The following is a 16,935-nucleotide window of genomic DNA, read 5'->3' as shown; positions in this document are numbered from 1 at the left end:
TGCTCACAGACTGTCTGGCCAGAGTGGTGCATGCTCTGGTTATCTCCCGCTTGGACTACTGCCATGCGCTCTACATGGGGCTACCTTTGAAGGTGACCCGGAAACTACAACTAATCCAGAATGCGGCAGCTAGACTGATGACTGGGAGCGGCCGCCAAGACCACATAACACCGGTCCTGAAAGACCAACATCGACTCTCAGTACGTTTCTGAGCACAATTCAGAGTGTTGGTGCTCACCTTTAAAGCCCTAAGCAGCTTCAGTCCAGTATACTCTGAAGGAGCGTCTCCATCTCCATCGTTCAGCCCGGACACTGAGGTCCAGCTCTGAGGGCCTTCTGGCGGATCCCTCACTGTGCAAAGTGAGGTTTCAGAGAACCAGGCAGAGGGCCTTCTCGGTGGTGGCGCCTGCCCTGTAGAACGGCCTCCCATCAGATGTCAAGGAAATAAACAACTGTCTGACTTTTAGAAGACATCTGAAGTTAGCCCTGTTTAAGGAAGTTTTTAATGTTTTGTTCTGTTTTTAGTGTTCTGTTGGGAGCCACCCAGAGTGGATGGGTAAACCCAGCCAGATGGGTGGGGTATAAATGATTAATAATAATAATAACTATGTTACTCCTTTGAAGTCTCCCACGATGATCTTACGGTCATTACTGTATTCTAATAGCTTATCTTATTGGGGTTTTTTGAAGAAGTTTGTTTTATTTCCATTTGGTGCATATATCCAGGGCCGTCTTTACCAGGCGGTGCAAGTGGCTTGTTGCGCCAGGGCGCCAAGCTCCAGGGGGCGCCTAGTTGGGAGTCCGGGCCGAGTTGGAGTCGTCTGGGACTCCGGGAAGAGCCGAGAGCCGAAGGGAGCACAGCTCTTCTGCTGAAGCATTGCGTTGACTGGGTTTGAGACATTTTGATATGACCTCTGATCAATCCACGCCTCTGCTTCCCTGTCCTATTACTCTCGCTTGACAAGACACGTACACAGCCCAGTTGCCAGTTGCTGCGCTGGGCATCCTCTTAAAGATAGTAGGTTACTTTGATGTAGTTTAATCTTAATTTTCTTAATTTAAATTCTTCATTATCTTCCACTAGTAAATCAGCATATTTCAACCATTTACTCTCCATATTCAACTTTTTCTGTGCTTTTGCTTCCATTGGTGAAAACCATCTGGGTGTTTTCCTTTTCAAGAGAGCTTTATATCTTATCCATACATTATATAAAGATTTTCTAATTACATGATTTTTAAAACCTTTATGAGCCAATATCTTGTCATCCCATAAGTATGCATGCCAACCAAATACATTGTCAAATCCTTCCAAATCTAACACATCAGCATTATCTATTTGAATCCATTCCTTAATCCAGCAGAAAGCTGCTGCCTCAAAATAAATCTTAAAATCTGTCAGGGAAATCCCCCCCCCCCTTTTGCATCTGTTAATATTTTATATTTAATTCTGGGGGTTTTCCCCGCCAGATAAATTTAGACAATGCTTTCTGCCATTCTTTAAAACGTCTAACACTGTCAATAATTGGTAAAGCTTGGAATAAAAACATCTTTGGCAATACGTTCATCTTAACCACTGATATTCGGCCCAATAATGACAATTTTAAATTTGACCAGATCTCAAGTTCTCTCTTAATTTCATTCCATAGTTTCTCATAATTATCTTTATATAAATTCAAATTTTTCACTGATAAATTCACACCCAAATATTTCACTTTCTGCACAAAAACAAGGCCTGTTTTCCAGGATTTTACTCTCCTCATTATCTAAACCCCCCCCCCCCAACACTTTGGTTTTGCTCTTATTTAACTTGAATCCTGCTACTTGTCTGAACTCCTGAATCAGCTCCAGTGCTTTCTAAAGTTAACACCAGATCATCAGCAAAGGCTTTTAACTTAGATTGTTTAGAGCCTACTGTTATTCCTTTAACCTCCTCCTCTTTTCTTAGTAAATTTCACAAAACCTCCAGGACCGAAATAAAAAGCAGAGGGGAAATTGGGCACCCTTGCCTGGTTCCTTTCTCAATTCTAATTTCTTCTGAAACCACATTATTAACTATAATTTTAGCTTTTTGTTCAAAAAAGCTAAATGGCATTAATACCATTTAAGAATTCTTGTCCAACCTCAATACTTTCTAAATTCCTTTTCATAAAAATCCATGAAACATTATCAAAGGCCTTCTCAGCATCAATAAACATGAACATCGCTTTAGAGGGTTTTTTTAACACCCAACCTTTCATATGTCTCCCAGGCAGAAATCCTGCCTGATCCTTGTGAATATAATCTGTCAGCACCTTCTTCAACCTATTGGCAAAAATGTTGGCAAAAATTTTGTAATCCACTTTGAGTAGTGAGATTGGTCTATAATTTTTCACGTTGGACCTATATTGATCTGGTTTTGGTATCAGGGCTATAAAAGCTTCTTTCCAGGTTTCAGGTGCTTTGTCCCCTCTTAATATCTTGTTGCATACATCCATCAATGGCTGAATAAGCCAGTCTTTCAGGGTCTTATAGTACTTTGCTGACAAACCATCTGGCCCTGGTGCTTTGCCAAGCTGCATCTCATTTATTGCATTCTTGTAATCAATCCATTAAGCAGGATCTTTTTATTTTAGGGAATTTTTTGCAATCCATTTAAATTGCTCAATTTTATCTTTATCTTCATTTCCACTTTTATACAGCTGTTTATAATACTTCTGAAAACATCTTATCTCTGCAGGGTTCTCCACAGACTTTCCTTCTGATACAATATTAGTAATAGTACTTTGTTTCTGTCTCTTTTTTAGAAGAGCAAGCAGGCAGTTTTCCACATTTATTTGCAGATTCAAAATTCCTTTGTCTCATCATCCTAATTGTCCATTCTATTTCCTGGTTTATAATCTGGGAATACTGAATCTGTAAAGCTTTAATTTCCTTTTGGATCTGCAGGTTCTTTGGGTTACATCTCAAATTCTTCTCTTTATCTTTTAATTGAGACAAAATGTTATCTATTTTTTCATTCTGTATCTTTTTCTTAATCGAATTTTGTTGTATGAGGAATCCTCTCATCACCGCTTTCCTTGCATCTCAAACGACTCTTGTTTCCACCTCAGAATTCATATTTGTCTCAAAGTAATCTTTAAGAGTCTTTTGGGCTTTCCCAATCATCTGTTCATTCCTCAACAAATCATCATTCATTCTCCATCTGAAGGATCCCTGCAGAAATATTTTCATTTCCAATAACACAGCATTATGATCAGAGCAAGTCTTTGGGCATATTTCAACTTTGTTACTCTGGGAACAATGTCTCTGGATATCCGTAAATAGTCACTTCTTGAGAATGATTGATTTGCATCGGAATAGAATGTGAAGGCTTTTTCAGTTGGATTTCTCACTCTCCATATGTCTGGCAGATCAAAGTTGTCCACCATTTCAAAAAAGACCTTTGGTAGTCTGCCAGAATTCATAACTTTCTGTCTCTGTGTTCTATCCATAAGCGTTGATGCGACACCATTAAATCTCCCATCAAAATCAATTTGTAATCCATATAATCCAGAAGTCTTGTTTCCAGATTCTTAAAAAATTCCGCTTTGCCATCATTTGGTGCATAAATTCCCACGAGCAAATATTTCTCGCCTTGTGCCTTGACTTCTACTCCAATATATCTTCCCTCCTCATTTTTAAACAACATTTTAGGATTCCATTTTTCTTTAATAGAAGACCACTCCTCTTTTCTTCACTTTGTCCGATGAAATGAATTCCTGTCCAAGTCTCTTATTCTGAAGTACTTTTCTATGTAATCTGGTGACATGAGTTTCTTGCAGACAAATTATATCCAAATTCTGTTTTGCTAACACATGATATACTTGGTTCCTTTTTAGTCGTGAGTTCAAGCCGTTAACATTCCAAGAGTAAATTCTCAGTGCCATCTTGTGATATTAGGGAGCCCCCGCACCTGCCCCCAATGCCTGTGCACTTTCCAATCCAAGTTCCTCAACATTTTCCCCCCAAAAAACTCATTTTTTCTTCAACAGTCTTAATTCTTTGTTCCCTTCCTTAAAATTTGAAGGAGAGGACCTCTGGGAACTCCCACCTGAAGAAGATATTCTTTCTTCTCAGAGTTCCAGCCAGGTCCGCATAGTTGTTCCTTAAATTCAAAAAGTGTTTTGGAATCTCCTTGAACAAAACAATTGGCTTGTCTTTTATCTTCAGACTTTTTTTATAATGTAGGCTCAAAATCCTGTCTCTCTGTTCCTTTGTCTTGAAAACCAGTATACAGTCATATACCACTTTTGAATTATTCTTAGGCCCAAATCTATAGGGCCTCGCGATCCAGGACCTTAACACGTCTTTTCCAGATCCCAGCAGGCTGCAAACTTCTCAATTAGCCAATCCTTAAGATTATCTTGTTCCAATTGAGGTGTGCCTCTCACTCCCAGTTGGTTCTCACGCTCCTTCATCTGTAAGAAGGCAATTGCATTAAGCGCCTCCTCTTGGGTCCTCTCCACATCACTCTCACTGTTTCCAATTCCATCAGTCTTTTTTCCGTGACCAGCAACTTCCCTGACCTCTTGAAAACTGATTTCAAGTCTGTAAATTCTTGTTTTAGCTCCTGTACATTCTGCTGGGTTCCTTTAACATCTGTTCTTATTTCTGTTAACATATACATCACTGACTCTTCAAAAGTTGGTCTTTGGAGCCTCTTTTGTCTTTAACTTGTCTTTTCTCAGGTTTTTCTACCCCATTAGCCGTAACTATTCCAAAGTGTCAAGGTCAAGTCACCCAGTCACAGTCCACAAAATTTTTAGTTTGCAGGCAGCAGCAGGCAGCTTGGCAGCTCCTCCCTTTCAAAGTCTTATTCTTTTTACTCTGTTTGTTCTTTTTTAAAAACCACCACAATAAGCTCAAACACTACGGAGTGGCATCTTGCCGTTAAAGGTGTTGGGTTGAAATAAACGACAGACGAGTGACAAGTGTCATACGGGAGGCATCTCTCGAGCATGTCTCAGAGAGTCCCTTTTATTGAATATTACAGCATTGCCACGTATGTGCTTGTTGCTGATTGGTTAACACAAAAACAAAGCAAGTGTTGCATATAGGCATTAATCATCAATAGATTAAAGGGTTGGGAAAGGAACAGAGTTGGACAGGTCCCTATTAAATTGTTACTAATGATTGATATAGCAAGACTTAACAGAACATAACTATCACATTCCATAGATGTGGTCAACCATGCATTAAGAACATGAACTGAACATTCTAGGCAGAAGCAAAACTTCCCATCATCTCCCCCTTTTTTTTCTTTTTATTGCTATGTGATTTCAGGGTGAATGGGACAAAAATATGTGGTATGCCAGCGCATGCCCGAAGTAAGTCTGCCCACATCTCCCCTGTTATTTACAGTTGGTGCTGCCACTTCGCAAAGTAGGCAGCAATGATTTTATTAGGGGGCTGAGGAGGAGAAAGAAAAGAAGACCAAAAATGCATGAGACCAGGAATACATTGAATGAAGCAACATAGCAAAATTAATATACACATTATGACAATAGCATATTGAACAAGATTATGAAGCCAAGTCAGATTTGGCAACCAGCCAGTAAGCCACTGGGCAAACGAATCCCAGAGGCCAGAAAATCCAGTGTCCTGTTTAATGTGGTGTGTGAGATTTTGTAAATGAGAGATTTGCTTTTGAATGGCTTTAGAATTATCAGTAATATTGAAACAACACGTCATTCACTTGTTCACAGCCATAATGATGAAGCATGAGCAAATAGTCAATGGCAGCACGATTTTGTAGAAGTCCATGACGAAGTTCACTCTGTTCTTTATTCAAAAGGTGAAAAGCTTGTGAAGTAAAATTCAGAGCTTTTGCTGCGGAGCAAACTAAAGAGTTAATATTCATACTATTCCGTACAGCCAATCCAGGGACTCCTAAGAGAGAAACAGCTAAAGAGATATATTTAGATCTACTGGGAAGAGAAACAGAATCATCACAATCATTAGTTAATTCCACAGAGCGACGATATCGAAGGCGGGACAAATGCTGCTTTTTGGGTAAAATGATGGACAAACGGCTTAAGCAGCAGGGTGTGCCATGGCTGATGTTTGCTGGAATATAATTGAATGTATAGCCTGGGCATGACCAAAACCAGCCTTCAGGCAGCTTTGTATACTTATATACATAGTAATAATAATAATAATAATAATAATAATAATAATAATTTTTTATTTATACCCCGCCCTCCCCAGCCAAGGCCGGGCTCAGAGCGGCTTACAAGCAATAATAAAAACAAGATGAATGATTACAATTTAAAAACAAAAGTAAAGTACAACATTAAAATAATGGAACATTAAAATATTAAAATGTAGCCTCATCGCAGGAGGAGAAGGAAAAGAAAAAAGAAAGAGAGGGAGGGAATCAAATTGGCTCCAAGCCAAAGGCCAGGCGGAACAACTCTGTCTTACAGGCCCTGCGGAAAGAAATCAGATCCTGCAGGGCCCTGGTCTCATGAGGCAGAGCGTTCCACAAGGCTGGAGCCAGAGTTGAAAAGGCCCTGGCTCTGGTTGAAGCCAATCTAACTTCCTTAGGGCCTGGGACCACTAGGGTGTTGTTATTTATGGACCTTGAGGCTCTCCGTGGGGCATACCAGGAGAGGCGGTCCCGTAGGTACGAGGGTCCTAGGCCGCGAAGGGCTTTAAAGGTCAAAAGCAGCACCTTAAATCTGACCCTGTACTCTACCGGGAGCCAGTGCAGCTTGAAAAGCACTGGGTGAATATGCTCCCATGGCAGAGACCCTGTGAGGAGCCTCGCTGCAGCATTCTGTACCCGCTGGAGTTTCTGGGACAGCTTCAAGGGCAGCCCTGCGTAGAGCGAATTACAGTAGTCAAGCCTGGAGATGACCATCGCATGGATCACTGTGGCCAGGTCGGGGCGGGAAAGGTAAGGGACCAACTGCTTGATGCGGCGAAGGTGGAAAAATGTCGCCTTGGCTGTTGCTGTAACTTGCGCCTCCATGGAAAGGGAGGCATCAAGGATTACACCCAAACTCTTAATGGAAGGCAATGGCACTAATTGGGCCCCCGCAAGAGAAGGGAGTTGATCCCTCATCCCCATGCCATCCCGACCTAGCCATGGGACCTCTGTCTTCGAAGGATTTAGTTTCAATCGGCTCCCACGAAACCATCCAGCCACAGCTTCCAAACATCTGGTCAGTGTGTTCGGGGCCGAGTCGGTGTGGCCATCCATCAACAGATAGAGCTGAGTGTCATCAGCATATTGGTGACAGCACAGCCCAAAGCTCCGGATAATCTGAGCAAGGGGGCGCATAAAGATGTTAAAAAGCATCGGGGAGAGAATTGCGCCCTGCGGCACTCCACACACCAAGGAGTGGCGTGATGACATTTCCCTCCCTAGTGCCACCCTCTGTCCCCGACCAGAGGTGAAAGAGCACAACCAGTTACGGGCTATGCCCTGTATCCCCACGTCTGCGAGGCGGTGGTCCAGAAGATCATGATCGACCATGTCAAAGGCTGCTGACAAATCTAAAAGGATCAGCAGTCCTGACCCGCCTCGATCTAGTTGTCTACGGAGATCATCTGTTAGGGCAACCAGAGCCGTCTCTGTCCCAAAACCAGGACGAAAACCGGACTGAAATGGATCTAATGCCGATGTTTCCTCCAGAAACCTACCAAGCTGTTCAGCGACCGCTCTCTCAATTACCTTACCCAGGTATGGAAGATTTGAAACTGGGCGGTAATTGGATAGGTCTAAGGGATCTAATGAAGTTTTCTTTAAGAGTGGAAACACCACTGCTTCCTTCAGTTCCCCTGGGAATGTCCCCGTGTCAAGGGACAAATTGATAATTTCAACCAGGGGGGTCCGCGCAACATCTGGGCACTCTCTAATCAGCCAAGACGGGCACAGATCAAGGAGGCAGGTGGTGGGCCTACTAACTTGGAGGAATCTATCCACATCAGCAGGGAGTATCCGATCGAAATGGTCCAACACTGGACCTGAAGTCAGTCGAGGGGCCTCCAGTTCAGTCACTGTATCTAAATTGGCAGGGAGGTCACGGCGGAGCAACAGGACTTTCTCCGTAAAAAAGCTCGCGAATGCCTCACAGCTGTGGGTCGAATTTGTGCTTAAATTTGGTTGTCCTCCTAAGGATGTTATTGACCGAATTATTCTAAAAAGTTGTGCCGGGCGAGAGCTAGCGGATGCAATGGAAGCTGCATAGTAAGATTTTTTAGCAGCTTTCATAGCCATCTCATAAGCTTTCATAAGCATCCTATAAGATGTTCTTGAGGCTCCGTCACGAGTCCGTCGCCATACTCGCTCTAGCCGTCTGAGATCCCGCTTTATTTTCCGGAGCTCCTCAGTAAACCAAGGTGCCCGGTTTCGACGGGGTCGTAGAGGGCGCTTAGGCGCGATCTCATCAATGGCTGCCAAGAGCCGGTTATTCCAGTCCTCAACAAGGTCATCTAATGAGTCGCCAGGAGGAGCAGGGTTCCGCAAGGCTTGTCGGAATCTATCAGGATCCATCAGTTTTCGCGGACGAGCCCAAATAGGTTCGCCACCCGAGCCAGGGAGGAGCGGGAAGTCAATCTTGGCTTTCAGAGCGTAGTGATCAGACCATGGCACTTCCACAGCGGGGAGCATGATCACATCTATGCCAGCCCCAAAGATCAGATCCAGCGTGTGGCCTGCTTGATGAGTGGGGCCCAAAACAAACTGGGAGAGCCCTAGTGTTGCCATGGAAGTCACTAGGTCCAGAGCCTGTGAGGAGGGAACGGCATCGGCATGGACGCTGAAGTCTCCCAAAACCAGTAGGTTTGGGAACTCCAAGGCCCAGCCCGCCACCACCTCCAGCAGGTCTGACAGGGTGGCTGCCAGTGTGCTGGGTGGTCGGTACACCAGCCAGACAGCCAAACTCTCCTTGGTGCCCCACACAAGACCAACACATTCAATGCCGGAGATCGCCGGTGATGGCAGAGCTCTGAAAGAGCAATCCTCCCGGAATAACAACGCTACTCCTCCCCCCTGACCCACAGTCCGCGATTGATGGAGGACAGAGAAACCTGGGGGTGTTATCTCATGTAGGGAGACTACTTCGCCTTCCCGTACCCAGGTCTCCGTCACGCAAGCCAGGTCAATCCCCTGAGAGATAAAAAAGTCACGCATGGTGGCGGTTTTGTTGCCTACGGACCTGGCATTGCACAACACCAATGACAGAGGTGTGTAATCCTTGCTCTTCCTACCCTCATCCCTTGGGATGGGGCGTAGATTGGAAGGGGTTCGAGGATCACTGCCTCTCGAAACCCTTCGCCAATAGAGATATCTAGCCCCACCGCCATTCCTCCCTAGCCCTTCAATTGTGGAAATCCCAGATCCCATACTAGCCTCCCCAATAGATGGGTAACATCCCCTCAATAACAAGTCATCCTTGGGCCAGGACTCCTGGGTCAAAATGGTATGGGAAAGAGGTGGAGGTCTGATAGGGTAAGTATCCCTAGAAGATAAAACCCAACCAACCGCACCCCAAGCGGGGGGGGGGGGGGATAGTCCCATGGTGTTTCATTAACTGTCAATCCCCCTCTCCCTCCTGGGTTAATTGGAGGATTGTTGGTTCTATCTGTGGCTGTGAAAGTATTAATGAGGTATGTGTTATAAAATGTGGATCACTGGCCATATTTCATAGGAAATATTTACATAATTAGAGCAATTAAAATTATCCTTGCCCATTTTCACACAGTTGGGTTTTGTGCAATTGACCATACGGGCACAAGTGACATTAAAAGAAGCCACGTATGGGGTCAACAAATCGATGGCCAAAGGTGGGTGTTGGCGCACTTGGGTACCCCAGTTATGATAACCGGAATAACCAAGGGTGCGGAGAGAATCTTCTTGGGGTAGGGATGAATAAAACCAGGTATCATTTTGCATATCAAAAGGATCATGGCAAACAGGGATAAGGCAAGAGCCAAGGATTTCATCTATTGATACCTGCTGGGTTAGGCAAAAGGAAGAAACATGGAGGGTTTTTGCAAAAGATTCCCACACATTTATTGGTGTGGAACCACTGCTATTAGGAGCTGTCAGGGGTTCAGGTACAGAGTCACAGGAGAGGGAGGAAGTGGAGAGTGAGGGGGAGGAGTCCGAAGGAAATGTCAGCGAAGACAGCAGTCCGAGGTCTCTGAGTCTCTCCAGTGACTCGGAAGATTCACAGAAAGGGGCCCCCATAGTCAGGGCAAGGGGAGTGCCCAGGGGGGCACCTCGGGAAGAAGGGGCCAGAGGGGACTCAGAGAGTAGCAGCTGGAAATCCGGACCAGCGTCCCCCCCAGAGCGCAGTAGGGGGGAGGAGTCCCAGGCATCGGGATCAGGGGGCGCGCGGGCAGCGGGAGAACGTGAGGCAGGAGGGACCACACCCTCGTCAGGGAGCGAGGAAACGGTCATCAGGAAAGTTAAACGCGCGCGCGCGCCAAGTTCAAATGTACAGGAGGGCGGCAAGGTGGGCAGCCCGGGTAGGGAGCCAGGTCCTAAAGCCCGCCGAAGAGAGGGGGAGGAGTCAGAGGGGTCAACGTCTGCCTCAGAAGAGTCCCGGAGGGAGGAGACCCCGGGGGGTAGTAGGACCCAGAGGAAGAGAGAGAGAAGGAAGAGGTGGAGTAAGATTAGAGTCTTAAACTGGTGCGCAGGGGGCGGGGACTCAGACGGAGCTTCGCCGGTCTAGAGTCCAGATGTAGGGCTGGGACGCTGAGGCTTTGAAATGGAATCTATTCTTCAATAAAGACTTTGATACTTTTACTACCGGCTAGCGTTGGTCCTTGGTGAGCTGGGACCCGGAGCCAGCCCTGACAGTAAGCTCCGTCTGCACTGCTTTTGGCACCTAGAACCTCGCCACGTGAGTCAACGCAGCGAGGGAAGAAGAGGGGTGCCTCCAGAGCTCACAAAACTCAGGCAAGATGACTACGGAAGAGCAACTAACAGCCCTGCAAGAAGCTGTGACACAACTCAGCACGGAGGTGCTTGCATCCAGGAAAAGAGAGGAGGAAATGGTTAACGCCTGCCGGGATCTCCAAGTCAGGTTGGACGTGCTTTCTAAACAAGGGCCACCGGGATCCAAAACAGAGGGCATCGGCTTGGGGAGAAGGGGAGGCAGCCTTGTATCTCATTTTGACGGGAGTCTACAGCAGTACCCCAACTTCAGAGCAGACCTGCTGTTTGCGCTGGAGCTGCTTGACAAAGACTTTAGAGATGAAAGAGAGAAAGTGGGATTTATCTTGTCCCATTTGCATGGGGAGGCCAAAACGTGGCTGAGGAATTTATGGAGAGATAATGATCCGGCGCTCCAGGATGCGAAGGCTTTCATTAAAGCAATGGACTCGTGTTTTTTATCAAAGATAGACATCGACATTGCCCGGAGGGACATACATGGACTTAAACAGGGCAAAGCCAGCGTGAGGCAGTACCATGCACGCTTTTTCGGACTAGTTCATGCACTGGGATGGCAAAAAGATTCTAAGCCAGTGAGAGACCTCTTTTGGGAGGGCTTGAATGCAGATGTAAAAGCGGAGATTGGAAGGGGGGAGAGGCCAAGGAGCACCCAGCAAGTAGTCCAGAGGGCTCTGGAGATCGGGGTGCATCTGGAGGAACGTCCTTGGAACAGGGAAGAAGGGCGTTGGGGAAGGGCACCAGCCAGAGCACCTCCCTTCTCTCCCAGAGAAGCAGCGCGTGCGCAATCCACACCCTCGCAGGGAGGGGGAGAAGAGCCGATGGAGATAGGAGGTGCCAGGGCTCAGTCAGCTACCAGAGCCCTAACACCGGGAGCAGCCAAAACGAAGCCTCCTAGAGGGAACAGGAAGTGCTACATCTGCGACAGTGCTCAACACATGGCGAAAGAGTGTCCCCAGAGGCTCCACAAGCACACTGCAGCCTCGGCAACAGTCACAGACGCAGCTCAATTGAAAACACAGCAACAGTTAAACGACAGAGTCCGGCTGGAGGAAGAGGCACTGGGGTCCAGCCAGACAAGTCAATGAAGCAATCCCCAGCACTTTTGCAACCCACAGACCCCCTCCCACCCAAACCAGTGGTGCAGCTTACAGCGTCTCTCCAACTGCCCAATGGACGCACTCTGGAGGTGCCGATCACCATTGACTCCGGCAGTAACGCTGACTTTATAGGACTGGAATTCATTCAGCAGCACAATATACCACTGCTACCAGCCACGCTGCCCCTGAACGTTGTCACGGTGGATGTCAGAGACTTGTTAGGGGGGCAGGTGGTGCAACAAACGCAACCAATGGTGATGCGGATTGGAAATCACCAAGAAGTCATCAGCTTCAATGTCACCCACCTGTCGGACACGCCGGTAGTCTTAGGCATGAGTTGGCTGCACAGGCACAGCCCAGCATTGGCGTGGTACCAGCGCCAACTGACCTTCGGCTCCTCCTATTGCGCAGAACATTGCATCCTTCCTAGCCCGGAAGAAGGAGGGGACGACTCGCAGCTACAATTAGGCACGCTGCAAGCAGTGCCGCGCAAGTACGCAGCGTTTTTGGAGGTTTTCTGCGAGAAGGAAGCGGACAAGCTGCCTCCCCACAGGCCCTATGACTGCAAGATTGACCTCCTGCCAGGAGCGACGCTGCCAGCCGGGAAACTGTATTCCATGTCTGAGGACGAGCTACAGGAGCTCAAGGAGTTCATAGACCTCAACTTGAAGCGCGGTTTCATCCGGGAGTCGAAGGCAGCGGGGGGCAGTCCTGTATTCTTTGTGAAGAAAAAGGACACGTCCCAAAAGAGGCTTGTAGTTGATTTCAGGCTCTTAAATGCCAAGACCAAGCCCACGGCCTTTCCCATGCCCAAAATAGATGACCTGCTTGCAACGGTGAGGAAAGGACGCGTTTTTACAAAATTGGATCTGCGAGGGGCGTACAACCTGATTCGCATACGGGAAGGAGACGAGTGGAAGACTGCCATGTTCACGCCCCTGGGCACATATGAATACAGAGTTATGCCCTTCGGTTTACAAAATGGCGCTCACTGTTTTCAAGCCTTCATGCATCATGTCCTGGCGGGTCTCCTCTACAAGAAATGCGTCTGCTTCTTGGACGACATCCTGATATTCTCCGAATCTGAGGAGACCCACGAAGGTGACGTCAAGGAAGTTCTGCAGAGACTGCGGGAGCATCGGCTGTATGCCAAGCTGGAGAAGTGCCAGTTCGACAGGAAGGAGGTGGATTTCCTGGGCTACAAGCTGTCGGACAAGGGGCCTGCCATGGACAGCGCCAAGGTTCGCGCAGTGTTGGACTGGAAGAGCCCGCGCAATCGGAAGGAGGTCCAGCGGTTTGTGGGATTCGCCAACTTTTACCGCAAGTTCATCAAGGGGTTCGCGATGCAGACGGCGGCCATTACCGACACGCTCAGCTCCAAGAAGAAGAAGTTCATCTGGACGGAGCAAGTGGAGCAGTCCTTCCAGAACCTTAAGCGTCTCTTCTCGTCCGAAGGGCAGCTACTGCATGTGAATCCCAGCAAACCGATGAGGGTTGAAACAGACGCCTCAGACAGAGCCGTGGGCGCCGTACTGCTGCAGAAGGACCCGCATGGGGACTGGAGACCGTGTGCCTTCTACTCTAGGAAGCTCAGCAAGTCGGAGCAGAACTACACCATCTGGGACAGGGAGTTGCTGGCCATTCATGCAGCATTCAAGGCGTGGCGGCACTCCCCTGAGAAGGAGGCTAGTTCACCAACACAGGAGCCCGATATGTGGAGAAACGTGACTCAAAGAAGTAGGAGGCCCAGGGTTCACTCTGATTGTCTAGAAATACACAATCGCTTTGAGGTCCTCTCCCCTAGCATGGAAGACGAAGAGCAGACTCCATTTGAGGATCTCTCCCTCATTACAGTCGATCACGTATATGAAGATGAGCAGCAAAGTCAGTCCTCAGGGAATGTGCAGGCGACCTTGGAACGGACCGCTCACGGAAGAACCCTGACCAAACCTAAGAGAAGGCGTGTAGTGGTGATAGGGGATTCCCTACTGAGGGGAACAGAAGCAGTGATCTGTGGGCCTGACAAGATGTCTCGGGAAGTGTGCTGTCTCCCCGGGGCTAAGATCCAAGATGTAACTGAACGACTGCAAGGAATCATAAAACCCACTGACAAATACCCCTTCCTCTTGGTTCATGTGGGAACCAATGACACTGCAAGCAATAGCCTCCAGAAGATCAAAAGAGACTACGAGGCTCTGGGCAGGAAATTGAAGCAATTAAATGCACAAATCGTCATCTCATCTGTCCTCCCAGTTGAACGACGTGGCCCAGGGAGAGAGAGGAAAATAGTGGAAGTAAACAGCTGGCTTCGCAAATGGTGTAAACAGGAACGGTTTGGATTCTTAGATCACGGACTGCAGTTTCTTGAGGATGGACTTCTGGCAAGCGATGGGCTGCACCTCACAACGGTTGGGAGGAATGTTTTTGCCAAAAAACTAAGAAACCTCATCAGGAGGGCTTTAAACTGACTAATGTGGGGGAGGGAGACAGTGCTCCTGAAGGTAGGAGTCTATTAATTGATGAAGATGATCATCCAAATGTCATAGACCAAATGGAGCAAACAGCAAGCAGACCTAGTGGTGGGAGGAAAAAATCCTTAAATAAGAGACACGGGGGAATGACTAATGGACTTCAATGTCTGTACACTAATGCACAAAGCATGGGAAATAAACAAGATGAGCTTGAGCTCTTGGTACAGCAAACTAAATATGACATAATAGGCATCACTGAAACCTGGTGGGATAAGTCCCACGATTGGAATGTAAAAATGGAGGGATACAATCTATTTCAGAGAAACAGACCAGACAAGAAAGGAGGAGGAGTGGCGTTATATGTCAGGGATGTGTATACCTGTGAAGAGATCCAAGATTTAGAACCTCAAAGCCAAAGTGAGAGCATTTGGGTCAAAATTAAGGAAGAGAAGAATAACAGTGACCTCATTGTGGGAGTTTACTATAGATCCCCAAGCCAAACAGAGGGCATAGATGATGCCTTCCTGGAACAGATGGCCAAGCATGCAAAAGGAAGGGAGATAGTAGTAATGGGGGACTTCAATTACCCAGATATTTGTTGGATGTCAAACTCAGCCAAGAGCATAAGGTCAAACAGATTCCTCACTGGCCTTGCAGACAACTTCATTGTCCAGAAAGTGGGAGAAGCAACAAGAGGAACAGCCATTTTAGATCTGGTCCTAACCAATGTCGATGACCTGGTTAATGGGGTAGAAGTGGAAGGATCATTAGGCGCAAGTGATCATGCTCTTCTGAAGTTTACTATACAACGGAAAGGAGCAGCCAAGCATACTAGGACTCAATTTCTTGACTTTAAGAAAGCCGACTTCATAAAACTTAGGGAAGTGCTGGGTGAGATCCCATGGACAGTAATACTAAAAGGAAAGGGAGTTCATGAAGGCTGGGAGTTTGTTAAGAGGGAGATAGTAAAAGCACAACTTCAGGCAATACCAATGAGACGGAAACATGGAAGGTGCCTAAAGAAGCCAGGGTGGCTATCTAAAGAACTTTTAACTGAGTTAAGATTAAAAAATGATGTGTACAAAAAATGGAAAAGGGGGGAAACCACTAAAGAGGAATTCAAACAAATAGCCAGCACGTGTAGACACAAAGTCAGAAAAGCTAAAGCACAGAATGAACTCAGGCTTGCTAGAGAGGTTAAAAGCAACAAAAAAGGCTTCTATGGGTATGTTCGTAGCAAAAGGAAGAACAAAGAAACAGTGGGGTCACTCAGAGGAGAAGATGGTGAAATGCAAACAGGGGACACAGAAAGGGCTGAACTCCTCAATGCCTTCTTTGCCTCAGTCTTCTCCGATAAAGAAAACAATGCCCGACCTGAAGAATTTGGAGGAAATGATTCAGCAGAGGAAACACAGCCCAGAATAACTAAGGAGATAGTACAAGAATACTTGGCTAGTTTAGATGTATTCAAGTCTCCAGGGCCAGATGAACTGCATCCAAGAGTATTAAAAGAACTGGCAGATGTGATCTCAGAACCACTGGCAGTCATCTTTGAGAATTCCTGGAGAACAGGCGAAGTCCCGGCAGACTGGAGGAGGGCAAATGTTGTCCCTATTTTCAAAAAGGGGAAAAGAGAGGACCCAAATAATTACCGCCCAGTCAGTCTAACATCAATACCAGGGAAGATTCTGGAGCAGATCATTAAGCAATCAATCTGTGAGCACCTAGAAAGGAATGCTGTGATCACCAATAGTCAGCATGGATTTCTGAAAAATAAGTCATGTCAGACTAACCTGATCTCATTTTTTGACAGAATTACAAGCCTGGTAGATGAAGGGAACGCAGTGGATGTAGTCTACCTTGATTTCAGCAAGGCATTTGACAAGGTGCCCCATGATATTCTTGTAAAGAAGCTGGTAAAATGCGGTCTTGACTATGCTACCACTCAGTGGATTTGTAACTGGCTGACTGACCGGACCCAAAGGGTGCTCATCAATGGTTCCTCTTCATCCTGGAGAAGAGTGACTAGTGGGGTGCCACAGGGTTCTGTCTTGGGCCCGGTCTTATTCAACATCTTTATCAACGACTTGGATGATGGACTCAAGGGCATCCTGATCAAATTTGCAGATGACACCAAACTGGGAGGGGTGGCTAACACCCCAGAAGACAGGATCACACTTCAAAACGACCTTGACAGATTAGAGAACTGGGCCAAAACAAACAAGATGAATTTTAACAGGGAGAAATGTAAAGTATTGCACTTGGGCAAAAAAAATGAGAGGCACAAATACAAGATCGGTGACACCTGGCTTGAGAGCAGTACATGTGAAAAGGATCTAGGAGTCTTGGTTGACCACAAACTTAACATGAGCCAACAGTGTGACGCGGCAGCTAAAAAAGCCAATGCAATTCTGGGCTGCATCAATAGGAGTATAGCATC

The 16,935-nt window shown here is 46.6% G+C and overlaps 1 protein-coding gene and 1 long non-coding RNA gene across 2 annotated transcripts in view; one reads left to right on the top strand and one right to left on the bottom strand.

Moving 5' to 3' along the window:
* The window catches only part of HPX (hemopexin), a 512,404-nt gene that overhangs the window by 5,858 nt on the left and 489,611 nt on the right, over positions 1-16,935 (bottom strand). The window lies entirely within an intron of this gene.
* LOC310675858 overlaps positions 1,052-16,935 on the top strand; it is a 36,317-nt gene continuing 20,433 nt past the window's right edge. Inside the window, exon 1 of the long non-coding RNA XR_014510251.1 lies at positions 1,052-4,914. This is a non-coding gene — a long non-coding RNA (uncharacterized lncRNA). The remainder of the gene's footprint in view (positions 4,915-16,935) is intronic.

This window comes from Podarcis tiliguerta (assembly GCF_965153285.1).
Source record: "Podarcis tiliguerta genome assembly, chromosome: 4".
In the NCBI taxonomy this organism is placed as follows: Eukaryota; Metazoa; Chordata; class Lepidosauria; order Squamata; family Lacertidae; genus Podarcis; species Podarcis tiliguerta.
This window is presented reverse-complemented; position numbering and strand designations above follow the sequence as displayed.